Here is a 27,261-nt window from a genome sequence, read left to right as displayed (position 1 = left end):
TAAAACTGGATTTTACCTTCACCCACACAGAAGCAATACAGACTAGTTTGCTCTCTTATGTTGTGTTTTGTAGGCATTTCCTTATAGTTCAGAAAGTAATACCTTAGAGACAAAATAATTAAAAATGCTATCTTTAGCACACACCGGCTAGTCTGGAATTATGAATCTAATATTAATACATCAGTGTTCATTAATCTATATGCATATAATGTGAAAATTAAAAATAGAAAATGCAGTTTGAAACAATATAGTGGGCCTTGCACTCTTTCCTCTATGAAGGCAGAATTAAACTGTGCTGTGTATTTATTTGTCTGAACTAATTTTAAAATCTCATGTGTGTTGTAACTTACATAATTTTTGTTGAAAACTTGATTTCGCTGTTGTGAATTGGCTGTGATGTGCCCATGTTTTCCTGTTTCTAAGTAAGTGCAACTGTAAAAAAATGAGTTATCTAAGCTGTGTTGCCCGATTGGGCAATAGGAACTCACAAGCTTAAAATGCAAAGCACTCCTGGTCTTAAATGATGCTTTGCTTGAACTTAGCATGATTTGCCTGCTTTATGTGTGCACCTGTTAGTTGCTTGAGTGTAGAATTTTAGTGTGTATCCTGACAGGGAAGCTTCCTGGATAGTGGATGAAAAAGAAATGATGAACTTTTTGTTCGTTCTAAATGTGAACACCAATTTTCAAGGGAGCTCATTAAAGTTTTTATCTGTTCCCTAGCTGTGAAAGAACTCTGCCTGGATGCACGTGACAAGTTCATACCTTTTGAGATTTCTAATTTGATTGGGGAGGGGTTGCCTTGTTTTATTGCTACAGCATTTTTTAATGTTCATAAGTCTTTGCCAGAGGAAATGGCAATCTTCCCTTTAAATGTTGCAATACTTTGCAAGTGGATTTTTTTCCCCTCACTGTATATATGAGAAGAATGGTAACTCAACTCATCTAAGCTGTTTGTTGGGGACAATGCTTCTTTGCAACCTAGTTGGCTAATAAACTATTGTTTTGAAGAGAGTCCAATCTGAGGTAATGTGCAGGATCTTGATAAAGTGGGAGCTCCTGTTGCCAAAGCTTTGTGAAGATTGTTTTGTCATCTTAAAAAGGACATGCTGCGTTTTCTAGGTACAGAGTGGCACATTGTACATCAGCTGGATGTCAGCAAAGAACGTTAAACTCTTAATTTAGCATTACAAGTTGTCAGCTGGTCACATCAGTTGACTTTAATAATTGCTAATTGAGCAAATGCACAGATCTGGAAGATAGAACTTCAAAACTTACCCTTTTTCAGCTTGTTAGTTTTATGTGTTTGAGTTATTTTCACTTGTAGCATTAAAAAAAAAAAACCTGTATAGTTTCCTTCTGCAGTAAGTTCTATACTATCAAATTGATCTTGTGTTTGATGTCTTTCATACGTTGAAGATTACTCTCATAGTTTAACCTTGAAATTGTTCCTTAGTAGCAAGTAAATGGGCTGATCAGTATGGAATGGGGTATGAAAGAGTGGTCAGAATGAGAGTTTAAGGATTGGACTTGGAACAATATAAGGAAATCATATAAAAGTGATCATTTTGTAGTGAACTATTGATTCTTATTTTTTATTGTATGCTTCAGCCTTCATGTGAAGGAAAAAAGTTTATAGCAAAGCAAGGTGTCTGTCACAGTCTGCTTTTCCTATAGTAGGAAAATTAATGATCTGAGATGTAGCTAAAGTAAAGGAATGTTACTACAGTAACATCTTTATGGAAGTGAAGTGGAAGCAGGATTTACACAGAATTTTCCACAAAGACCAATAAGACAGGGTGGTGACAGAAATACTTTTTTTGGCTTCTGTCAGTTAATTGATGAGATCGAGTGATACTTTTGCCAGTGCAAACTGAAGTGTGTATTTGCATATACTTACTGCTTTTGATTAGGAAAGAAAGAAACACACCAGAATTTCCTTCATTAGTTGTGTATAAATTTAGTAGAGGAACAAGAATTTCAGTCTTAACTCCTCTGGGGAAAAATATCCTCAAAAAGAAAGTAAAAAAAAAAAAATAACCTATTGAGACCAGACAGACTAGAAATCAGATACAAGCTTGAATAGTGACATGTGAGGATAGACATTCAAGATTTTCTTGAAGGCTGACAACTTAAAAATGTTGGCCACATGTCACCAAGGTCAGTTTTTTATAAATATCTAGCTATGAGCTACCATATGAATACCTAAAATGGAATAAAGGGAAAGAAGAAATTTGAAATTTGCAGTTACCAGATCAGATGGTTATAAGCCTTTGTATTCACATGACCCTGCACTGCAGTCACTGTATGTTCTGCACTTGCTTTAATAGGTAAGATAAAGGTAGTTCCTCCTAGTTTTTAGACTATCTTGTTATATTCTGTGTTTACACTTGTCTGCCTTATATGCTGTGTAAGGATAGAAAATGGATGGTGGTGATGATGATTATTATTATTATCATCAACATCATCATTATTATAATTACCACCTTTTTACTTTACCATTCTGAGTAACAGGAAAGGTGGACATGTTGAAATTATCTTCTTGCAGATTTTAATTCCAAAGTACTTACAGAGTAACTGTTTGGAAGGTTCACATGCATTTCATTTGTGGTATAGTGTGAAAGTTTCTCATACTTGTTTTTTGAATCATAGGGGTTTTAGATTATTAAGTACTTCTGCTCTAGGTGCAGTGGCACTACTAATAGAATGATAATTATGCACATACTAAGTTTGAGCCATACAAATTTGTTCAGTAGAAATGGATTCAGATGCACTACTAAGGATCAGTGGGTGTTACAGATGCATCATGCAGTGGTTTTTGCTGATTCCTGGAATGCAAAGGCATCTGTTTCCTTGCCTTTGCTTAAGTAAATATATAGGTCAAATTCAGAACATCTCTCATTAGAACAGAAGAATGGTCCCAAGGATTCAGAGCAGGGATTCTTATAGCCTGGGACCTACAGACTCCAGCATCCTTACCTTGAACAAGCCATAGCAGATTTCCATAGAATGGAGGAATAGAGTGTGAATATATCACACTTTTCTCAAAAATTCCCAGCCTCTTTTCAGCTCAAGGGATTTCCTGAACCTGGTGTGGTTTCTCTTAACTCTCAATGAATCTCTCTTCCAAGTTCTTGCTCAGTTTCCCCATACAACTTGTAAAAATTTTCTTTTACCCTCTAATATGTTTCTGAGAGTTTCATAGATCTTCCACCTGTTGGACAAAGAACCCCCTTCTTTTGTTTGTTTTGCACTTTGCTCCTACCAGCTTCCTTTATGGTTGCTAGTTTTCCTCTATACAACAATATACCGAACCTAAAATGGTATAAAAGTACAGTTTGAGCCCTCTGGTTTGATGCAGATTATTGCAGAAGATCACAAACTCAGCTTTACAACTGAATTTATTTATGAACAGCTTTACAGAAGGAGAATGTAATTTTTACAGCACTGACAAGATAGAAATTATCAGCTGATAGTTTTCCTCACAAAACTCTTATTGCACACCTGGTCAGTATGGACATGCTATGATAAAATGCACTGGGATAAATAACCCCGTGTTTTTATTAGTACTGTGATAAGTACTGATGTTTAACACAAACTATGTTAGCAAGCTACAAGGATAGTGATACAAGCTGGATTTTGCTGATAGTTTGAATAGCAGCCAAGGTTTAAAATGGAAGGTCAGAGGGAGACCTGGTACAAGTAGTGCAGGCTGAAATGATGTCTGTGTATTGCAGTTTTCATTTAAGGTCATTTATCATGTAACAAACACTTTATAAGATTTCTTGAGGTGAAGCTTTAACATTGTGCTGCAGTGTAATTAAGAATCATTTTCAGTAAAATAAAGAGATCATCCAAATCTCTGCATATGTCACCTGATAAATTTAGGTTAATGCTGACAGAAAGATCTTGCTGGTCTGCAAATGTCAGTTTTTTAGAAACTCCTGTGATTGTTGCAGGGTAGAGGTAACTCTAAAATGCTTCAGATGGAAAGAAGTGGTTTTTGTTTAGTACGGGACATAAAAATACAGTTAGATAGTAAAGAAATATCATTACTGTCTTCCAGAACTAAAAAATGTGTTGGGTTTTGTGGGTTTTGGTTCTTTTTTTACTGAATGGTGATGTTCCATGAAATTATTCACTATCTTTCTGTGATTCTAAAAAATTCCAAACTTTAAAAAAGGGAAACCAATGCACACAGTGTAGAGATACATTTTGAAAAGCTAACTGAAGGGATTAAAAAATGTCTGAATCTCGGACCTCTAAAGTTTGTGTTGGTAATAAAATTATTCTGCACTACTAAATTGCACTGTGTGCACTAAATAATAGGAATATGTAATAGTCAAAGATGTGGTAGGTTATATTGGACAAATGCGGATAAATTAAGTAGTTTTCTTCTGAACATTGATTAAAATTACTTTGTTGACAAGGTGTCCTTATATTGCAATCACAGGTAGTGTCTTTGCTTTCTTTCAAAAACATGAGATAAAGTTTTCTAGTGAAAAAAAAATCTCAGCTGTCACAAAATACACATCTGAAGGCATTTTATCCCAGTCGTGTGGCAGAGAAGGTGGCGGATGACATCATAAAGTTGCTCAGATTGGTGCTTTTTCTTTCTGAATCTGCTTGTTCTTTATAACATAACTGCGGGCAATCTCATAAGTTAGCAGATGTAAATAGCCAGTGTTAGTATGTGTTGCATGCAGAGCAGAATTATACCTTCAGCCAAGAAATACCTCTCAAAGAGAAGCTGCCTGGTAACCCTCATTTTAGCTCAAATTATAGAAATGAACAGTTAATCTTTTTATGGACAGAATGTTTGTTCTGCAGAAAGCAATGAGAGCAAACTGATTTTATATTCATCTTCCTGTGTTCCTGGTAGCATCCTTCATAAGCTGGTCTTTGACTTTTCTTAATAAGAAAGTCTTTTCCCATTATCTTTTAATACTTGCTATCTTCTTTCTCTCTCTCCTTCTGTTTCCCCCAAGAATGTTCATCCTACTGGGGAGGTTTCTGAGAACCAGACTGCTGGTGAAGAAAGGGTAGTTCACTGAAATGATACCACTAGCTTAAGTATCTTTTTATGCAAGTGAAAAAGCAAGACACAGAATGCAAAATTAAACTCTCCCCGCTCACCCCCCACCCCCACCACCCCACCCCCATTTGCATTTTGCATCTCTATGGAAGACATGTAAAGGTTTTTTACAGAGACTACTAGTATTCTGGCAAGCTCTCATTTGTGATCCATTGTCCGTGAGACCATCAAAGTGCTGACAGATGCAGTAGTATGGAGAAATTCAAAGATTATATTTGTATTTCTGTATGTATTCTGCAAAAAACCTGAAACGTTCAGATCTCTCCTTGCTACTGTGTTCCAGCATGCTCAAGCCATCTGCTTGGTTTTCCTGCTGCATTTGGTCTCATTAGTCATGTTCACATGTATTTCAGGCTGCTTAATTTCATTACGCAAAGTATTATGCACTGTTCATCCAATAAGTGAGAGAGGTTCATTCTGCTCCCCGAGGGACTTGTAAAAAGTAGTTTTAAATCTCTAAGAAAACCTGAAAATTCCTGTTGAAACATGGATCACGTTTCACTGTTACCTTTATTAACGTACTAAAACTTACTTTATTGATTTAGTTAACTGTCTTTTCCTGACTCCCAAAGGCTAACTGCTGTCTCCTTAGAAATCCTTGTTTCTAACTAAGGTTTTTTAACACAGTTAAGGTCTCAACACAAAATGAAGTGTAATATTTGAAAGTTTCCTTTTTGGTGGTTATTTTTAATGCCTAGTAGTGAGGTTGCTTGTTCTGAGCAGAATGTGCTTGTGGCCATCTCTGTGAATGACCACTAGAATTAGCAAAATCATAAGCCTTTTTAAAAGCATCAGTATTCACAGAGGAAAGAGGGATCTGTTGATCTCTGTTTGTGGTCATTGCTGAGTGTGCTCGTGAAACTTCTAAGGCTGACGATGATAAAGTCAGGGCGTTCCCATGGAGTGACTGAATATACTCATGTTGCAAGACAGAAAATAAGTTTCCTGTGATGTCTTTTGATGATTGCTTTGTGCAATGGGAAGGATCCAGCCCCAGCAATGAGAGCTGGGACAGTGCCAGGACCTCAGTGGATGGAAGAGTAAGGGGGCTGGTACCGTCAGTGTTGGGCTAAGGAGGGAATGCCCAAGGCTTGATGGACAAAGGCAGTGGTTTAATAGTCAACCTAGAGAATGGGAAGGGACATAAAAGTTGGACATGGAGTGGGAACCTGGGATTGACCAGACAAAAAGAGTGAGAATTGGCAGGGAGCTATAGGGAAGACAGATTTAATAAGAAATTGGATAACTGGACAGCAAATGTAGAGCTGCCAGCATCCCTGCCATTAGCATCAGCCAGTAATCCTAGCTCAGGAGAACTGGGAATGATTGAGAAATGAGCCAGGAAGGCAGGAAAATGGAGTTCAGTGGAAGCTTTGCTTGGGTTTATAGGACATACAGTATATACTACATGCTTTAAAGAAAAAAAAAGGGCGGAGGAAATGAGTATCCATTATTGGGTGCAAAAGATTACTGTATTATTTTATCCTGAAAAAATTATGAAGTCATAATTACATTTTATTAATGTACTCTGTATGTTATAAAGCAATCATAGAATAATACGGATAGACTTCTTAAATTCTATTTAAAAAAACCAACTAAGGCACTGGATAAACATGGCTCCCCACAAAAACATATGTGACTCAGAGACTGTCATAAAGCCTCAAAAAAAGGCCGAATTAAACTTTAAGTGCTTGACATTGCAGTGATGTTCTTTTATTAATGTTGTGGTTTGCATCTAATGAGTTTAATTTTACTTTGTTGTTTTGATAAATAAATATATTCTATCCAGACAGCCAGAAGGTACATAATAATTGTTGACTGTGAAAGCCAGAACATTTTTAACTAGCTTTTTCTGATCTTTATTTCATTAAAACCCTAGGTCCTAGAGTCATTTAAAGGATTTAGCATTTCTTTTCTTTTCTGATGGAAAAGGCACATTGTGTGGTGGTGTAAATTCTTGTCATCCCATGACTTTGGTGACTGTAAATTCAATGCAATGCACCTTGCTGATAGGGGCTTTATTCCCTAAAAAATGGGAAGGCAAATTATAGGTATCCACATTTATAGAAAATTCCATCATTTTTACTGTTGTGGTTAACAATATTGATTTTGTAGTACTTAAGTAGTGAAGAATGAGAGCTTCCGAACTATTGAAAAATACTCTTCATGAACTTTTGAATTATGCAATGCTTCTGTTGTTTGTTTTTTTTTAAAGAATTTTTGCTGTTTTAATTACTAGGACCAGCAAAATGAAATAATCACGGCATTTCTTACCAAGAAAAAGAATAAAACCCACTACATATAAGATGTGGAGACTGAGGACAGCTTTTATGATGTATGATTAATGTATTGGGCAAGGATTCAAGACATTTAAGACAGAGAAGGTTCCTTAAACCAGACTCCTTGTGTGACATTCAGCATAGTTTAATTTTGTGTACCTCAGCTTCCATCTGTAGAACAAATATGTTGATATCGATTTACTCCTATCCTTTCCTATCTCAGGGGTTTGATTTATAAAAAACTTAAAAGATCTCTAATGGTCTTGTTGAAACAACTTACATCACAGTAAGCATTCAGTCTTCACTGGAGCTTCTAGTCATAGCTGTGGGGAAAAAGTGATGTGAATGCTCTTAATTTACCAGAATAGGAGACTCTATAGAAGGAAAATAGAAGAACTGAGAAGGAAAAAAAAAACCACCTGTAGTATAATCTGAATAGTTCTGTGAAACTGTGCAAGCCTAAAGATTGAATTGAGTCATGCCACCTTTGCCCCATAATGCAAGCTGTTTTGAAATTGGTTTTGTATAGATGTTAAAAAATATGCAAGTATAAAACCATGTGCTTTTGTTATATGAATTCACTAAGCATGCTAAGTTAAGGAACCTTGTGGGATACAACAGTAGGAAAATACAATGTGTGTGAGATCACTGCAATTCACCGTACTTGGCTCAGTGATGAAATCTACAGAAATATGTAATGTTGGATCACACCAAGAAAACAGTCCAAATGAGTTCATGAGGAAAAAAACTTGTTCATATATTTTTTTCTGTGTATCTTAACAATCTGATTAACTCTCATGTTAATCAACGTCTGGCAATCAGCAGCTGAAGGGCACTGAACAAACCAAGCATATTTAAAAGAGTTTTTAAGCCCCAGTCGTTTGTGGTCAAAGATGGAAAATACAGCTGCATAGGTACTGGCGAGTGTTTACATGGAATGTCTTTCTCTTAAAGGGAGAAAAGAAAAGGGATTTTTTTCTGAGCTGTGAAGAAACTAGAAAGTGACTGGCAGAGCCTTCATTCAAGATTTCCCTGTGAAAACTGCATTGATGCCAATCATATAAGGTATTTTAAACAAACATGGATTCTGTTACCTTCCATACCCTGTTAAATGCTTTAATGCATGGTGCTTTCCAAAAAATAAAATGGAGGTAGCAAATAATTTAAAGAAATAGCTTTTTCTGATGTGAAGTCTATTATATTAGTGAGCATAAAATTTTGTGGTAATACCTCATATGTCATACTGACATTAAAGATGAAAATAAAATAGTTTATATGCATTTTTTGGCTGTTCAGATAGTAGTGTATTTTTTTCCTTCTCTCACCGTCAGTTGTGTTTTATCAAATCCCAAGCTGTCATGGTTCATTATCCATAGATGATCTTGAGCAGCCTTGCATCATAAATAAATATGCTGTGGCATCTGCCATTGTGCACCACTGTACAGATCACTTCTGAGTAAGGTTTGTCTTTGATTTCTACATTGCTGTGTGTGTCCTTATATTTTTGCCTGTGAATATCTTAAGCAATGGAAGCTGCACATACTACATTATGATTTTTCAGGTTGTAGATATAATGTCTGCTGTGCGTTTTTAGCTAACGAGTTCCATTTGAGTTGATTCTACACCTCAATCTCTACCAAGCAGTCATGTCACTTCTGTAGTCATTTCATAAGCTCCTGTACCAGTGATGTAGGCAGCATATTGAAATTAGGTGATTATACTGTCAGTCTTGCATTCTAGATCCTGTATTTTGACTTTTTTGATTTTAAGAGCCGGAAATGAAATTTGTATCACGATTGTCTTACTAGACAGCAATAATGTCCAGATATAAATGTATTCACTAAGCAAGCCTTTATTTCCTGAGGAAATTACATTGGTAAGAGACTATCATTCTTCTTTGAAATACAATTAGTAAAAATGCGTAGTGCTCATAGATATTAAGTCCTCTTCGTTCCTCTGATTTACGTCTCTGTTTAACTATTGTTGTAAGGGGGAAAGGACCATATATTTTTTAGGGTTATTCTAAGGTCATTTCACTGCTATTCTGTTTTGGTCATAGAACATTTGGAAATTATTATACTGCTACTCTTAATGCTTCATATGAAAATACATTTTTCAGCAATCAGCAGTGAAAATCTATTACTACCCATTTTAGCTTTGTTTCAGTACTTCTTGACTTGGTAACTATTTGAAATTAATAGGTTTTAGGAAATTGCATAGATACTTTTCTGAGTATGTTAAATCAAAGTAGCATTGCTTGCCATAGCCTTGATGGTCTTCACCCAGTTGCTTTGATGTTTTCTCCAGGGATGAGGAGAGTAAGGGAAACAATCTTGTTCTGTTAAGATTCCTTGTAATTGCCAGGCTTGATGCAGTTTCAGTAAAACATTATGCTATAAGCACTCCTTTTAATAGAGGAAAAAAGTTTCTGTGTAAGTCTGAAGATTTTTGCAGGACTTCTATTTGCATGTCACAGTTCCCATATCAATTAATTGTTTATTCTTGCAAGGGCTTCAGGACTTCATTTAGGTTAGAGCTTTTTATGCTCTTTCTGTTTATTCCGCTGAGAGCTTGTGGAAGTGGAGATCATTCACAGGTCACATGAAAAGCAACAACATATAAAGACAGTGAAATGTCAGGGCACTTCTCAGTGAAAGTTCACAAAACAAGTGAAACGCCACATGAAAATGCAAAGCAATATGTCCTCAAAGTAAATTGTCCCCAGAGAAAATAACTTACTTGGAAAGAATAATACTATTTGTTTGTGTTGTAGAGCAGATTGTTGTGAGACTAACTCTCAATGTGTGACTTCAGCAATGACTTTTGTTCTGCCCAAAACTTACCTTTTATTTTCAGTAATAAACACAGTACAGCTCTGTGCTGAATGTGGAAAAAGGGGGAGGGAGCAAATGAGAGATTGAAAAAATATTTTATTTTCTAATTCCCCTGCATCTGTTCCTGTTCCACCAAAGCTTGCAAATGGATTTTGATTGAAGTAGTAGTGGGTTCATTACCAGTGATAAAATTAATTTCTATCTCTGTTCACTATCCTGCGTGTCTCAGTTACAGGCAGTTTCCTCTGAGAATAAGAAATACTGTCTACAAATGTGTCTGCGAGTAAGTCAGTAATGTTATAACTCAAACTAGTTTAAATAAAGGCAAATGTTTTGGGATCTGAAAGCTGAATTTCCATTTGAACAATAGCTTCAAGGACTTGCATGCACATTTGGCTGTCTCATGCCTTGAGGTAGATTGCTATTAAAGAGGTTATCCACATATACCCATGAGCTACAGTATGTTTTACGGGAGTGTGAAATAGAATAAAGTTGGCTGTAAAGTAAATATGAAGTGGAAAAGCAAATGAAAGCAAAAATGAAATGAGAATTAATCCAGGAGAATTTTTAAAAATCTACACCAGGAACTTAAGGATGCAACAAAACCTGAGGATCTGATGCATAAGTCTGAACTAGAAATGCTTCTTACTCTCTCATCCAAGTTACAGAATTTGTTTGGTAGGTCTCTCGATATTGTTGATGTCTATATAGTATGTTACAAATTGTGTTAAAGGGGATACTGTAATAAACAGAGTCAGCAGGAAATACCTTCTGAGACTTTTTGAGTATTAGGAAGCGCTTACTGAAACACAGAATAATTGCAGATGGTTAAGCATTACAAGGAGTCTTCTTATTTTTTAAAAAAATGCATTAAATGGGTAAAAATATTCCTTTAAGTGTTTTAGAAGCAATTTATGTTTAATACTACTATCCATTTAGAAATGTTTATGGTGTGTTGATTTTGGTGTTATTTTTTGCTTGTATTTGATGATAGTATCATGGATGAAAGGAGTTCTCCTGTTACAGGAGCTATTACTTCCACTATAGTTGCTTTGGGTGTTCTAAAAATGCAGAGCGATGCTCAAGTCAGCACTGAGGGCATCTCCACAAATCACAGAGGAAGGCTGTAAATAGTACAAGTCCAGAATCAGGAGGCCCCAGACCAACCAGTCTCAACGGTCTGACCCCATTTAATTCAAAAAGCCATGGCAGTTGATAGCAATACTCTCACAAGTTCTTTCCCCTTTCCTTGTCTTAGCAGTATTTTGTTTCTAGCCCACTTACAAAAAAAAATAAAAATCAAAAATTGAATAATAATCCTGGAATTCCCATTTCATTCTCATGCTTGTAAAACTCTGTTAACCATGATGGAGCATGTAGGACTACAAATAAAATACTATTTCAGCCAGCTGAGTGCAGCCAGTGGAGAATACTGGTGATCAGTTTTAGGACTTATGCTCTGCATACCTCAGTAAAAGAAAATCTCTTATAAACCAATGTTAAATATCTCCCCACAAGGTAGAGGATGTTTCATATGTGTTCTGTAATTGTTTGAGAAAAATTACACTTTCCCACCTTATTCCAGATTTTGGCTTTTTCCTTTGGTCTTTGAAGGATTTTAGTATGTTTCTATATTTTCTGGTCAGTGAAGTCCTATCTTCTGGGAAGTTGTTGACATACTATCATGGAACTGTTCAAGAATCGAGGACTAAGGCATTGTTGCAATGAACACCAAGATTATGGGTAAGCAATGTCACAGTTTGAAGACTTGTCTCAGGGCAAAGGTTGATAGACCTCAGACCTGTGTCTAAAAATAGAAATATTTTCATAACTTCTTTTTCTTTTTTTCTGTACTTTTTTGCCGCCTTTTTTCTGATTTAACACTTCCCTTCATTCCTCTTTTGGGAGCCGACATTCCACTGATAACTTAAAATCCCTAGGCTGTAGATGGATACGTCTTGCCTCCTTTAATCGTTTCCATCTTAATGGTAAACCATTAAGCAACAGTGAAAACTGAATTTTACATAATCTGTGGTTAAAAAATTATTAAAAATAGGGAGAGCAATAGATGCTAAAAATAATTTGTTGACATTTATTAAACAGTATATAACCTCCTTCTGTAACTGCCTCCTGTAACTTCAGATATCTTATGCTGGCAACACAGGTTACAATGAAATTTCTGGGGTTTGGCAATTGAAGATGAATCAGACATAGCAAAGGCTTTTTGCAGGAAAATAAAATTTCACAAAGTAATACAGCAGGTCTTGCTCTCCCTATAAGAAACAGAATAAAATTGCTGATGCAAAAAAGGCTTCTTTCTTCCCACCGCGCTGCATTTATTGTGTTGCAGTCTAAACTAGCAGCAATTATACATAAGCTGTTAAACAAAATGAGAACAATCAGTCTGCTCACTGAGCCAGAGGTGGTACTTCAAGTCCTTGCTGTTTCTCCCAGTCAGTCTCAGCATCAGTGATGGTCAGAAAATAGATGCTCATTCCCTTGCATATGTTTATATAGTGGGGGGGACATGACTTTTCTTTGCTGTTTGGCAGGCAAAAAAGAAATGAAAACCACTTTTGGGGAAAAAAATACAAGTGCACACCATACCTGGGAAGAATATACTGTTTTTTAACTGGATGGATGAAATGCCCACCAGATTACTACAGGATGAAGCTAAGAAGCTGGCAAAGTTCAAAACAATTTTGAAATTACGTGGCAGTGAGAATTGTAACAGTGAATTCTTGTGAGATTTTAGGGGGAAGAAAAAAACCCACATGTAGGGCAAAATAAATGATTAAGTGGGTTAGGTAGTGTTTCATGGAATGAATTATATTCCAGATAACTGTTGCAGGAGGTCACACACATTTTTTTAAATATCAATGTCATTTAAATATTAAATGTCATTTGTCAGAAAGAGGATGCAAGATTAGGTAGACTTGAAATTTAGTTTTGTTCAGAAAGTCCTACCACAGGTTTGGTCAAGTGACGTAGAAAAAATTTTGTGGCTCAAAAGAACCCAGCAGGGTATTTCTGACCATCTTTACATCTGAACAAATCAGGATTAAGAAACCCCAGTGTAAAGTTCAGAGAAGATCTGTGATTCAAATCTAACGAGGATAGTTATTTTCTGGGCTACAGTGGACTCATGAGCAAACTTGCATGGGTATAGTTTCTTGATAGCATAAACCCACATTTTTACTAGAAGCAATGATCTTCTCATTGCCTCAACAGGACAGGGGGAGAAAGGAAGATGGAAAAGCTTGTGGGTCAGGATAAAGTGTAGGGAGATTACTTACCAATTAATTACTGTCACGGGCAAAACAGACTGGACTTGAGGAAGATTAACTTAATTTATTGCCAATTAAAGTAGATTTGAATGATGAGAAACAAAGACAAAAACCTAAACCACCTTCTTCCTTGTTGCCAGGCTCATCTTCCCTCCTTCATTCCCGGCTCATGTGTCTCCCCGTGCTGAGCAGTGCAGCGCGGTGGGGAGCGAGGGTGGTGGTCAGCTCCTAGCGGCTGGTCTCTGCCACTCCTTTCTCCTCACACTTACCTCCTCTCCAGCATGGGGGGCCTCCATGGGCTGCAGTCTTTCAAGAACTGCTTCAACGTGGGCTCTCACATGGGCTGCAGCTCCTTCAGGGCATATCCACCTGCAGTGGTGTGGCGTCCTCCTTGGGCTGCAGGAAAATCTCTGCTGCAGCCCCTGGGGCACCTCCTTACCCTCCTTCTTCTCTCACTTTGGTGCTTACAGGGGCTATTTCTCTGACTTTTCTCTCTCCCTCCTCACCACTGGGCAGTGGTTTTGCTCCATCTTTCATGCACTTCCCTGGAAGTGCCAATATCTGGGCTGTGGTGCCCTGTGGGGGTCAGGCGGAGCCGGCGGGAACCGGCCGTATCTGGTACAGGCAGCCCCAGCCACACCTCACAGAAGCTGCCTTGCAGTGCCCTGCCAGCGCCCGGCGCCTGCGCCCCGCACACCAGATTGCCTCTCAGACAGTTTAAGGAGCCAGCGAGGGTGAAGGACGTTTTCTCGGGTTAGTCTTGAAAACTTGAGGGTTTTTTCCTAACATGATTTCAGAGACACCTGGTTTCTAGTAATAGGCCAATACTGATTACATGGGAGCTCTTATTCCTAAATGCCTCTGTAAGTATAAACAGATAAATCCCATCATGTATTTTAAGGAAATACTTTTTTTTTTTTCAGTGTGGCTGTGCATATGGTAGATAAAATATTGTTTTCTATGTTATGTTTCTGTATTTAGAATCATAGAATCATTTAGGTCAGAAAAGACCTTCGAGGTCATCAAGTCCAACCATTAACCCAGGACTGCCAAGTCCATCATTAAACCACGCCGCTAAGGACTGCATGTATGTGGTTTTTAAACACTCCAGGGATGGGGACTCAACTACTTCCCCAGGTAGCCTGTTCCAATGCCTGACCACCCTTTCCATGAAGAAATTTTTCCTCATCTCCAATCTAAACCTCCCCTGGCACAACTTGAGGCCATTTCCTCTTGTCCTATTGCTTACTACCAGGGAGAAGAGACCTTCACCCACCTCACTACAACCTCCTTTCAGGTAGTTGTACAGAGCGATAAGGTCCCCCTGAGCCTCCTTTTCTCCAGGTTAAACAACCCCAGTTCCCTCAGCTGCTCCTCATAAGACTTACCTTCCAGACCCTTCACCAGATTTGTTGCCCTTTTCTGCACACACTCCAGCACCTCAATGTATTTCGTGCAGTGAGGGGCCCAAAACTGAACACAGTATTTGAGGTGCAGCCTCACCAGTGGTGAGTACAGGGGGACAATCACTTCCCTTGCCCTGCTGGCCATGCTGTTTCTGATACGAACCAGGATGCTGTTGGCCTTCTTGGCCACCTGGGCACACTGCTGGCTCATGTTCAGCTGGCCATCAACCAGCAACCCCCAGGACCTTTTCCTCCAAGCAGCTTTCCAGTCACTCTTCCCTGAGCCTGTAGTGTTGCGTGGGGTTGTTGTGTCCCAGGTACAGGACCTGGCACTTCTCCTTGTTGAACCGCGTTCAGTTGGCCTTGGCCCATTGGTCCAGCCTGATCAGATCCCTCCACAGAGCCTTCCTACCCTCAAGCAGATCAATGCTCCTGCCGAACTTGGTGTCATCTGCAAACTTACTGAAGGTGCACTTGATCCCCTCATCCAGATTGTCAATAAACATATTAACCAGAGCTGGCCCCAGTACTGAGCCCTGGGTAACACCACTTGTGACCGGCCACCAGCTGGATGTAACCCCGTTACTGCCACTCTTTGTGCTCAGCCAGCCAGCCAGCTTTTAACCCAGCGCAGAGCACACCCATCCAAGGCATGAGCAGCCAGTTTCCCCAGGAGAATGCTGTGGGAGGCAGTGTCAAGGGCTTGACTAAGGTCCAGGTAGACAACATCCACAGTCTTTCCCTCATTCACTAGCCGGGTCATCTTGTTGCAGGAGATCAAGTTCATCAAGCAGGACCTGTTCATGAACCCAGGCTGCCTGGGCCTGATCCCCCAGTTGTCCTGCATGTGCTGTGTGATGGCACTCAGGATGATCTGCTCCATGGCACTAAGTTCAGGCCAATAGGCCTATAGTTCCCTGGATCCTCCTTCCTGCCTTTCCTGTAGATGGGTGTCTCATTGTCTAACCCCCAGTCTTCTGGGACTTCCCCATTTAGCCAGGATTGTTCATAAATGGTGGATCTACCAGAATATCTGCCTTGTAGGCCCTCCCCCTTATTCTTACCTCTAAACAGTCAACCATATTATCAACATCATTCAGCTCTAGGCAGTTGAAACACTCCCTGACATACAGAGCTACCCCACCACCTCTCCTTCCTAGTCTATCCCTTCTGAAGAATTTGCAGCCATTGCAGCACTCCAGTCATGCCAGTTATCTCACCATGATTCTGCGACGGTGATTATGCCATATCTTCCAGCTGCACGATGGCTTCCAGCTCCTCCTGCTCATTGCCCATGCTTCTGACATTTGCATAGATGCACTTCAGTTGTGCTATTGAACTTGCCTCCAACACTAGCATGCCACCCTCAAGCTCATCTCTAACAATCTTGGTTTTATTCCCTTCCCCCTCTGAATCTAGTTTAAAGCTCTCTTGATGAGCTCTGCTAAGTTCTGACCTAGAGTCTTTTTCCCCCTTTGCTACACATGAACCCCATCTCTTGCCAGCAGGCCTAGTACCATGTAAACTGACCGTGGTCATAACCCCCAAGGTTTAGCTGGTGGCATCAGGCCCGGAGCCATGTATTGATCTGTGTCACCTTCCAATTACACACCCCATCATTCCCTGCAACTGGCAGTACAGAAGAAAACAGTGCTTGTGGTCCTGATCCCTCAACCGTTTCCCCAAGGCCCTGATGTCTCTCTTGATTGATTTCAGTTTTCTTGTTTGGACTTCATTGTTGCCCACTTGGAAGACCTGTAATGGGTAATAATCAGAGGGCTGTACCAGACAAGGGAGTTTTCTAGTAACATCCCTTACCCAGGCCCCAGGGAGGCAACAGACTTCCTGATGGATTGGGCCCAGTTGGTGTATCAGGCCCTCTGTTCCTGTCATGACTAAGTACAGCTGAAAATTTGTGCTAGAAATGCAAACCTGCAGGGTTTTTTTTCTTGCCACACAACAATTTGGAACCCATCTGTATTGCAATGCAGCAAGTTTATTGTGCAGATCATGATGTGACAGAATTTTGCCTGTAAGCTTTCACATATGTTATTGAAAAGAAAAATATTTTCCTTTCTGTAAAATATTAAAAAATATTTGCCTTCCGTATCACTTTGAATGCAAAATTTACGTATCCCAGATGTGTAAAACGTGGAAAAGAGAGAAATTGGCAGGGAAGCTATGAACTCTGATAGGCTCTCAGCTTGCAGGCAGGAGGCAGATGGCCAGCTCTCCAGTTTGTTGGGGAGATCTGCTGTGTCCCTTCTTGTGCCCGCCTCTGCTTTTAGGGCTGCCTGTTCTCTGGACCATTGGTTAGGACACTGTGCTGGGGTAAATTCATCCCCTGCTGTTCTCCCACTATTTCTTTGGTAAACTGGGTGAATACTGATTCCTTCTGTATTATTTATAACTTCTGTCTCAGAGTCAGAAAGATGGTGGCCCAACCAGAGTGATACATTGTCCATTACAGCATGACAAACTGGTTGGAACTCTTGGCACAAAGAAGTGGTTTATTTTATCCTCACATTAAAAAAAGATGTGACATGAAACCTTGTATATTTTAAAAATCTGAATTCTTATCTGTGTTTGACAGATCTCATTGCTATGAGAGGTTCAAAATCTGTGGTTCTCTCTAAAATTTAATTATCTGGCATTTTCCAACAGCAGCTTGTCTACTACTGACATGTAGAATTTAATTTTGTTCAAACATCTTTTGTGTGTGTCTCCTTGATATTGGTAACAGTGGCTTGTGGTAGTGCTTATCTCCTTTTGATTCTGAAAATTTAATAAAGAAGGAAAATACAAAGTAATAGCTACATGCATTAGGCAGACATCCATCAAGTCTTTGCATCAGACTTGGCTTTTCAGATACCTTAAGAAACAGAGATCATAAAAGCAGCTTTGGCATGGCAAACATGCCCACAAACCCAAATAAATCATTGGCCAAACAAGGAATGAACCAAGACAGGTAATTCTTGTTCATTCATGAGTTTCTTTGTTCCATTTTCCAGATAATTTTCTGAACAAATTGTTAATTACTATTTGCCACGGTTATCTCTCTTCATAGGTACCATAACTGGACTCCTGAAGGTATGTGAAGCTTGGGTCCATTCCCCAAATTCCTGGGGTATGTGATGGGGGTAGGAAGTCAAATCAAACAGGGAAAGTTTACAGATAAGAGTAGTCAGCTGGAAAAAAGTGCAGGATTGCAAATGTAGAATTTTATCTCATCTGTAAAAGAAGTCTGTCATTAAAGAGCTGGGGATATAAGTATGAGCAGCTGTAGACATAGCTCTTGCATTGTCATTTCGAGTTTAAATGACTGAAAATACTGGATATTTACGTTTAGGGCATGTTTATATACATGACTGTGGTCTGTACTTGTGGATAATGAAATGGACAATAAGTGCATCCTGGTGTACTTATATGTACATATTGAGAGTATTTGGGGTAAGATGTAATATATCATAGAAAAATAGGAAATTCTGATGTTTTTTGTGTTCCAATACATGCACGGTTTAATTTGTGGAATGTTAGTTTGCAAGACACAAATTTTTTTTTCTTTTTTTATTTTTAACATGTATTTCTTGATTGTACAGTGCTATATGTGCACAATGATGCTGTTGTGGGATTTTGACTTTGTAACTCTTGGTCTGAGCAGCCAGATTTAGTGATGACTGAAATGTGCATGGAGAAACCTGTATGTTTCATTGGCAGAGTATCTGATTTGATGAGAAGAACAGTGGAAATCTGCATTATATAGTGGGAAAACTAAAAGTATTATTGGCTTCCATGTAGCCTGTCAATAGGCTTTTATAGAAGCCTTAAACAAGTTTAAGCATTGCTGTGTGCAATGGAAGAGTCTGCATGGTGTGACCTGCTTCTCAGGAGAAGCACAGATAGAAACCTGATCACATCATATGATTATTTAAAAGCCTGTATGAAAGGAAAAGCAAGGTTGGGTGCAGCTGTGTGAAAACCATACCCCTGATGATCAGAGCACAGTTGAGGAAGGTGCATACACACTGATCAGGGATTATATATTTTCCCTAGGCGGAGGAGGCTCATATTGAGTAGCTAAGGTCATTTGCATTTCAGTTCCCAGAACAAATCCTGCTTGTGTGGTGGCTTCCAAGGTGGTTATTGTGGTATTGTCAACAGGCAACCTCCTGACCAAAGCACATGAGGCTGCACAGCTAGAACTAAAATAAAAAGCTCTGGAACAAACACGCTTTACACCCTTTACAGTGTCCAAGAGAGGACATGTCATGCACACTGTGCAGTGCCTTTTTTATGTATGCATATATAAGAGAGGATGGACAGGAGGATCTGTTATGGTGCATGTTAGCACAGCCAGCAGGTGGGACAATCAAGGATGTCTGGTATATTGGCTTTTATAAGTAAGGTTTAAAGCGTACTGGAATAGTACTAAAAAACAAGTTACAGAGGGAGCAGGTGGAGACAGGAGAGAGAGCTTCCATCTTGTCATGCCGTTTCATGTCTGTGTTAGGAACAGATGGCTGCAGTGAAATGGGTTCCTTTCCATTCTGTAACCCTGAATTGCCATTAAAAAAAAATAAAATTGTAGCTTTTGTGGAGAAATTGCCCTCAGAGACATAGAGAATGCAGCCCTACCTTTCAGGACAGAAGAAGAAATACGTGACAGTGTATGGACATCCTTAGAATATGTGATTAGTTTTGGCAGGGAAGATGCAAGCTAGCTTTAGTGTATTTTATGAAAGACAGCTGTTACTACTTCTATTTGACAGCAGAAGTCTAACCTGCATCAGTTAGAATTTCCTTGTACTGCAGCAAATAACGGCAGTTAAATAAGATTGACAAATTGTTTCAGCACAAACTAGTTACACATGAAGGGTGTTGGCTGCAAAATTTCATTCCATTGCTGCAAAACTGTATGTAATTCATAGACGAGGGTAGGCCTGACATATTTGTAAGCTCAAACTCATTTTGTAAATAAATGGTTGTTTGCAACACAGTAATGTACAGATTAAAAAAAAACCCAAAACATATCTGTGCAATCTCTCTCTACTGCTGTGTATTCTTCTGCTTCTTTTCCTACTGGCAATCACATGGTTATTTCTAGATTAATACATTACCTGTATGTACTGTAGATACATACTGAAAGCGAGAGATTCCGATCATGCTACAGTGAACAGTGTTTTAAAATGGGCATTTTATTGTCCTTTATAAACAGCATGGAAGGCAACCAACCTTGCAAGTCTCTGTCATATGTTCTTGTGTGGAGAATGTTATATCATAAACATGAAAAACATACATTCATGAATGCAGCTGTATGCGTATAATGCAGGACCATGCTTATGGCTGCTCAGGCGTGTTTGTTCTTGAGCAGCATGAGGAAGCTGGATAGATAATGCTAACCTTCCAGTGATTCAGTCAGTTTGGTGTCACTGAGTCAGCTGTTTTCATTACAAATCAATACATTTTTTGAAAAATGGGAAGGACTTGAAAGACATTATTTTGAGTTGTGTAATTTTTACCTTAGCTTTCCCATCCTACTCTTTTGCGTGTCTGTGTAAGACTTCATTTATTATAGTGTACTAGTGATCTGCAGTTTGATGACACCATTCGAAAACCTTTTTTTTTTCATGTTGTTTTGTTGACAATGACATAGGAAGTGCTATTAATCCAGCTTTTGGAAAAAAATAAATTTGTTGAGATCAAAAGTTAACGGTGGCACAGTAACAGTGACACTGTGTGAATAAACTGGTTTGAATAAAATGAAAGCTGATTTAAATTCAAAATCCATGGAAAATTTGAAAAAGTAAAATGTTCAAGTATAGACATGTGTGAAGTGTTAAGGCCACATTCTTCCACTTCTGAGAGGATCACTTCCTCCCGGTTGGGTGGTGGCAACAGAACTCAACAGCCCTTCCTGCCCTCTAATACCACATTTTGAGATGTACAGGTGCCTGGTGAGGGATCTTCTACATAACTCGTGTCTGGGGGTATTCTTTTGAATCTGTGAATTCCCTGATTGGGCATTTCTTGCATTACAAGCTCTTTTCAGGGAAGGAGGATGTTCTACTCATATGTAAGTAATTTCCAGGGAAATCGAAGAGTTCCTTTCTCTTTTCAAGTACAGGTTAGCAGTGGTTGAATTGTGTCACACAGGCATCACAGCAAGCCCTTCTGATCTACCCTGAGGTTTACAGGCACAGAAGTATCCAAAATAAGTTTTCTTAATCAAATTCAAGTGTTGTATACAGATCTTGTGAAAGGGTGACACCTTGAAATACACATTGTGTCCCACCTGAGAATTGTTGAGCCAACTTTTGCATATTTGTCAATGTTTATTTTAGTGTAACAATTTGTGGGTTAAGATGCTAGCCAAACACACAAGCCATTGTCATCGACTAATGGAGTCAGTGCTTGGCTAGGACTCGAGATAAATCTGAATCTAGTTAAAATTACAACATGATGTTCATTAGCCTCAGCAAGGGTAATTTCTGAGATAAAGTGTTGCTATCACCCAAAGTGTTAAATAAACAGTTGGACTAAGCAGGTGGTGAGCAGAGATCAATGACTCTCCATTAAACAATAGGTAATTTCTCAGTAGGAAATTCCTCACATTCCCAAAAAGGGTCACATACCAAATTTCTTATGCTGTTTTATAGCTGTAAGAAATCTGCAGTCAAGTATGTGTGCTCTAGAAACATGAAGAGGCAGAAAAAACTGATAGACATTTTGAAGGGTGATCTTACTTATCTCAAGGCTTCATTGTTCTTGAGGCTACTACATGCACGTAAGGTCTCAGCTTTACAGTGAAGTTCACCACTAACTTACTTGTCTGATGACTGCTTCCCAGTACTACAGCAAAACAGGTTAGGTTCGACTAGAAGTGCTGAAGTCCTGCACTTGGGTTGCAACAACCCCACGCAACACTATAGGCTCAGGGAAGAGTGACTGGAAAGCTGCTTGGAGGAAAAGGTCCTGGGGGTTGCTGGTTGATGGCCAGCTGAACATGAGCCAGCAGTGTGCCCAGGTGGCCAAGAAGGCCAACAGCATCCTGGCTTGTATCAGAAACAGCATGGCCAGCAGGGCAAGGGAAGTGATTGTCCCCCTGTACTCACCACTGGTGAGGCTGCACCTCAAATACTGTGTTCAGTTTTGGGCCCCTCACTGCACGAAATACATTGAGGTGCTGGAGTGTGTGCAGAAAAGGGCAACAAATCTGGTGAAGGGGCTGGAAGGTAAGTCTTATGAGGAGCAGCTGAGGGAACTGGGGTTGTTTAACCTGGAGAAAAGGAGGCTCAGGGGGACCTTATCGCTCTGTACAACTACCTGAAAGGAGGTTGTAGTGAGGTGGGTGAAGGTCTCTTCTCCCTGGTAGTAAGCAATAGGACAAGAGGAAATGGCCTCAAGTTGTGCCAGGGGAGGTTTAGATTGGATGTTAAAAAATTCCTTAACTGAAAGTGGTCAAGCATTGGAACAGGCTGCCCAGGGAGGTGGTGGAGTCACCATCCCTAGAGATGTTTAAAAAATGTGCAGATGCGGTGCTTAGCGGCGTGGTTTAATGATGGACTTGGCAGTCCTGGGTTAATGGTTGGACTTGATGACCTCGAAGATCTTTTCTGACCTAAATGATTCTATGATTCTATGGTTGTATTCTATGAAGCTGTTCTGAACTACCACCCTTATGTATGATATTAAGACTGTGGAAGATTTACTTCATATACTTATTCTGCTTACATAGGACTTTTTGGGAAAAAGTTTTAATGGATAAGGATGTAGATATGGATTCATTTCTCACTCTTTGTGATTAAATCTTATATAAACCTCTTTATACAATATGAGGGGAAAAGTCTGTTGTCTGCTTTTTCATTTAGCCACATCATGGCCAATTTCAGATTGAAAGCAGAAGTGTCAATGTTGGAAGTTGTTTTCCCAACATTTCCAACGTAGTTGTTTCAATTTTTACATGTTGGGGTTTTTTGTTATGCACCTCAAGCTTAATTCAGCAGTTCCTGAAGTTGTTCTTCCACTAATATGTAACCTAAGAATGGATTGAAGTGAGACAATTTGATGAGGGATGGGTTTGTGTCTTGACCCTTCTAACACATGATATCTTCCCGGAGAACGTCATGTCCAGCCTGTTGATTTCACTTAGCTTCTTTTTGTTTTACCACAATGCATTGATGTTAAATGTTGGCATTTCAGGAGCTGGCAAATAAGCACATCAGTTGTCCTTGCCTGGAGGGTAAGAGAAATTACATGAAGGGCAGAGCAGAGGGCTGGAGGTGATTATACTTTCTGCCATAGATAATGCCTCTACATGTTGGCTCGCGTTTCTGTCAACCATTTTCTAGTCTGCTTCCATGTGTAGATACTAATGGAAAAAAATAAAATAATGGTGAATTGCTGTGGGATTATTTTTTTGTATTAAAAAGAGAAATTATTAACCATGTTAATATGACAGTATGATTTTTTTTCCTCATTATTTGAAGCTTACCTTATCAGTATTTTTCTTTTTTCTTTTTTTTCTTTTTTTTTTAAATGTTTTTGTGGTTTGTTTTGGGTTTTTTTTACCAAACTATGGTTGTTTTGTGTTTTTTTTGGAGGGGAAATGACTTTTATTCCATTTTAAAAACAAAAAAGTTTAATTTGCATGGATCAAGGTAAATGATAGGGTTAACCGACAGATTTGCATTAGAAAATTTCAAGGGTTTGTAGGTTTTTTTAAAAGTAAATTTTCTCCTTTAATGATCTACATAATAAAAGATTTTACATTTTTACAATGCAGGGCACAGCAGAAATTTTCCAAATTTTTATTTTGTAAATCTGGTATATAAGGTATCTGTTAAGCTACAAAAATGCTTAATTAAAACCACTTTAAAATAGTTTAGTAGCAAATTTTGGAAGAAGTTGTATGGAAAGAGTCAGTTTCATAAGTGAATAAAACCTGTCAGAGCAGTGTCCCCAATAGGTTAGTTGGAGTAGGAAATTAAAAGTTGTTATGCCATATGCTTTCTAGTCATCCTTCATAATTTACTTATATGAACAACTTTTTCTTGTAGGTGTGGTTTGGAGATGGAATAGCAATATATTTCTAGCTTCAAGATGAAAGATTGTGCCATACTCAGACCTAACCCTCAAAGACTTAATTTCTCTCTATGCCTATTTTTGAAAGTGTGCTTAGAATAATTCTTTTTTTCCCCCAATAATTTATTTCTTTACTGATCTTGAAACTATGTGGCTCTTAAGCATCAGCTTCAAAACTCAGGTGATTATACTGTAAACAGTCTGATTCTGTATTTATTGAATTCTTCTAAACTCTTGCCTCCAGCTGATTCAATTTATATTCCGTGTCAACATTAGCAGTGCATGTAATATAGCCTTGCTAAACATTGCATTTATGTGATGATTATATTGTCTCTGCTGCTAAATTAATATAGGAGATTCAGAAGAATGTCTTGTCCTTTGCCCATCCTTAGAAACCTGAGGAAAGGAGCAAGAGTAATTTAAATTCTTTCTAAATCATTAATTTGTTCAATGAAATAGTGTTTCTGTCTGTGTGTATGTATATTGAATCCTTCTATAGTTGCATTTTTTTCTGTGTTTGCAGGAAGGGGGTGTGGTGTGTATATGGATATATATACACATTCAGAGATGTTCTCATTTGTTCATGTACGTATGTGTGTATATATGTATAGGCATGTGGCAATCTTTAGCAGTCTGTTGATTATATAGGGATAAATTTGATTTACAAGATTGCAGAGATCATTCCGGAGATTATATTAAAACTCCTCTATAGCAACCATAGCCATAGTGTATCTATCTCATGATACATTTATAGAATCGTTAATACAGAAACCAGGTAGTTACTAATTTTTGTGGTAGATTTCAAAACAAGTCCAGCAACGGGAGTATCCACTTCAGAGAAGTGTGGCATAAAAATACATTTTATAGGAGCTCACTTTTCTCTTGGATAGGCTTCACAACATTAAATAGTTTGTGGTGGGCTAATATGATGCTAGCATTTAATGTACACTGACTTTTAGACAGTGTAAACATTAAACTTACCTTTCAAAAGTTTGAAGTGAAGAGGTGCCTGCATGCAGTCTAGCTGTTAAGCAGCCCCTCAGTTTACATTTGACAAAAAAGTAAATGTGAAATATGAACTCAGTAATGTGTAGCTAATTAAGATGTCTATATAGTAAAAATACTTCATCTTTTTTCTTTTTCTTTTTTAACATTGTCATTTGTTTGCAGTGGAATGGGAGTTGTTCATGTGTTTATGACCAGAAAGCACAGTAATATTTTCAGTGAGTGGGGAGCAGGAAAGAGCCAATATAGTCTTGCATCTACTGACACTTCCAGGCTCTAAAAATATTTTACAGGTAGGAATAACTTTTTATATACTGCATGGGGCTGTTCATGATGTTTTGGCAGACGACTACAACCTAGTATGAAATAAGAATAAGAATAGCAGACAAAAACATATGAAAAGGTTTGTGGATACAGAAGCATTAGAAAGTGTTAACTAATGCACAGATAACAACACATCCCTAGTGGTATTGACTGTAACAGGTGTACATCACTCACTTTTAGGAGCATTTTTTCTTCATTTCTTTCTCTAGGAGATGATGTTTCATCTAGTTGATGCTAGCAGTGCTTCTCATAGGGATGTATTTCTCATCTGATTTAGTTTTTCCTTCTCATATAATAATCTTGATATCTGAACTTAAAACTGAGTTTGTTTTTCTTCACTCTTCCTCTTGTGTTCTTTTCCTTTCACTTTAACTGATTTTAGTTAATTTAATTTCAGGTGCCACACCTATCTTTGTTAACGTCTGGCAGCTTTTGTTGTGTTATTGAAGATACGATTGTGTCTGAAGAGAAAGCTTTTCAAACCCCCTACATGCTTTTTCTCTGTAGAGACAAAACTTCTGTCTGGATTTTCTCTTTGTATGGTAAACTCTTACTCACTTTCTTTACCCTGAGTATTTGTGAAGTACCAAATATACTCCAGAACAAGTAGATGTAAAAATGTCCATTAATTACTTCAGGCTAGTGTTAGAAGGTTGCTTGCTATTAGTACAATTGGAATAGTCTTCTAATACAAGCTCAAAGGCTTATGTTTGGAGCATCATTAACCTGTGAATGGAATTTCATATTGAGATTGCCTATAGACTGGGCTTCAATTTCATCAGCCTAGTTGGTGTCTTCCAGGTACCATGTACCATTCAGATGGGATGCAAATTGAACCAGTTTCTGGTTTAGGGTCTTGCAGCCAAACAAGATGCACTTAGAAGTCGGTGGGAGATCCTTTTGTTACAAAATTACCAGAGTTGTTTCATTACTATATGGCATTGAATTGGAAGGATTAATTCAGCTGATGTGAGTTAGAGTTTGTGATTCCATGAAATGGATTTTTTAGAAATTATATGAATGTGGTTATGTTGGGACTAATAAAGATCACATAGTTAGGGGGCAGCTTGAAAGAAGTTACAAGATGAAGCACAGAAAGAGAAGTGATGATTTAGATAAGGCTTTTTGTTGAATGTATAAGAAACAAAATCTGAGTAGATCAGGAGAGGCTTTGCAACAAGTGAGCAAGAATTAAGGAGAAGGTGAGAAGATTATGATTACCAAGAAAGAAAGAAGTTAGACTGCAGACAGTATTTTTCACTTTGAAGAGAAAAAGTGCTGATTGTTTGATTTTAGCAAAGAAGGAAGAATTTAAGTGAAGGGCAAGTGTTAATAAATATCCTGAGCCACAGCAGAAAGTTTCCTATTAATGAATCTAAGCACCAAAGAATAGATGAGTCAGAATATGAGTAAAGGTTTTAGAGAAGTCGAAGTGTTCTGGACTAGCCATAGTAAGTTTGAGCTGCTAACAGGCCATTTAGAGTAATGCATTGGAAAGGAAGTCAGAGATGCAGAACAGGGAACTGTCTGGTTGTGAAAAAGAGATGAGTCATTGACTTACAAATTATAGCTGAATCCACATAATATTCACCAGAGGTAAGATCAAGACATAGGAGAGTCCAGTACAATAGAGGGGAAAAAAAAAAGATAAGGCAAAAGGTGGATGAGTGAAAACTAAACTACAGAACCACAGAGTCTGAGATAGCTGTTAAGAAAAGGAGTGTAGACAGTAATATGAAAGGCTGTAGAGGTGTTAGGATGGCAGGATTTAAGACTTGTCAAAGGGTTGATCAGTTTAGTAGGAAACACTGGTAAGGAAAGAGCAGGACACGCAGAAGGGGAAGTGATGAAGACAGGGCTGTGAGATGAACAGTAAAATGGCAGATGGAGTGAAGATCCTTTAATTTAGAATGTATATGGACCAGTAAGCAGAATCAGAGATTATTGATAA

At 38.4% G+C, this 27,261-nt stretch overlaps 1 protein-coding gene across 4 annotated transcripts in view; it reads left to right on the top strand.

Moving 5' to 3' along the window:
* The window catches only part of SYT1 (synaptotagmin 1), a 357,409-nt gene that overhangs the window by 71,895 nt on the left and 258,253 nt on the right, over positions 1-27,261 (top strand). For 3 of the 4 annotated variants that reach the window (XM_056340298.1, XM_056340294.1, XM_056340296.1), the window contains exon 2: positions 8,328-8,438. The exons of the other annotated variant lie outside the window; for it this stretch is intronic. The gene's annotated coding sequence lies outside the window, so the exon portion shown is untranslated. The remainder of the gene's footprint in view (positions 1-8,327; positions 8,439-27,261) is intronic. 4 annotated transcript variants of the gene reach the window in all.

Source organism: Falco biarmicus, chromosome 5, assembly GCF_023638135.1.
Source record: "Falco biarmicus isolate bFalBia1 chromosome 5, bFalBia1.pri, whole genome shotgun sequence".
NCBI lineage: Eukaryota > Metazoa > Chordata > Aves > Falconiformes > Falconidae > Falco > Falco biarmicus.
Note: the sequence above shows the minus strand (reverse complement) of the source record. Positions and strands in the feature narration are given on the sequence as shown.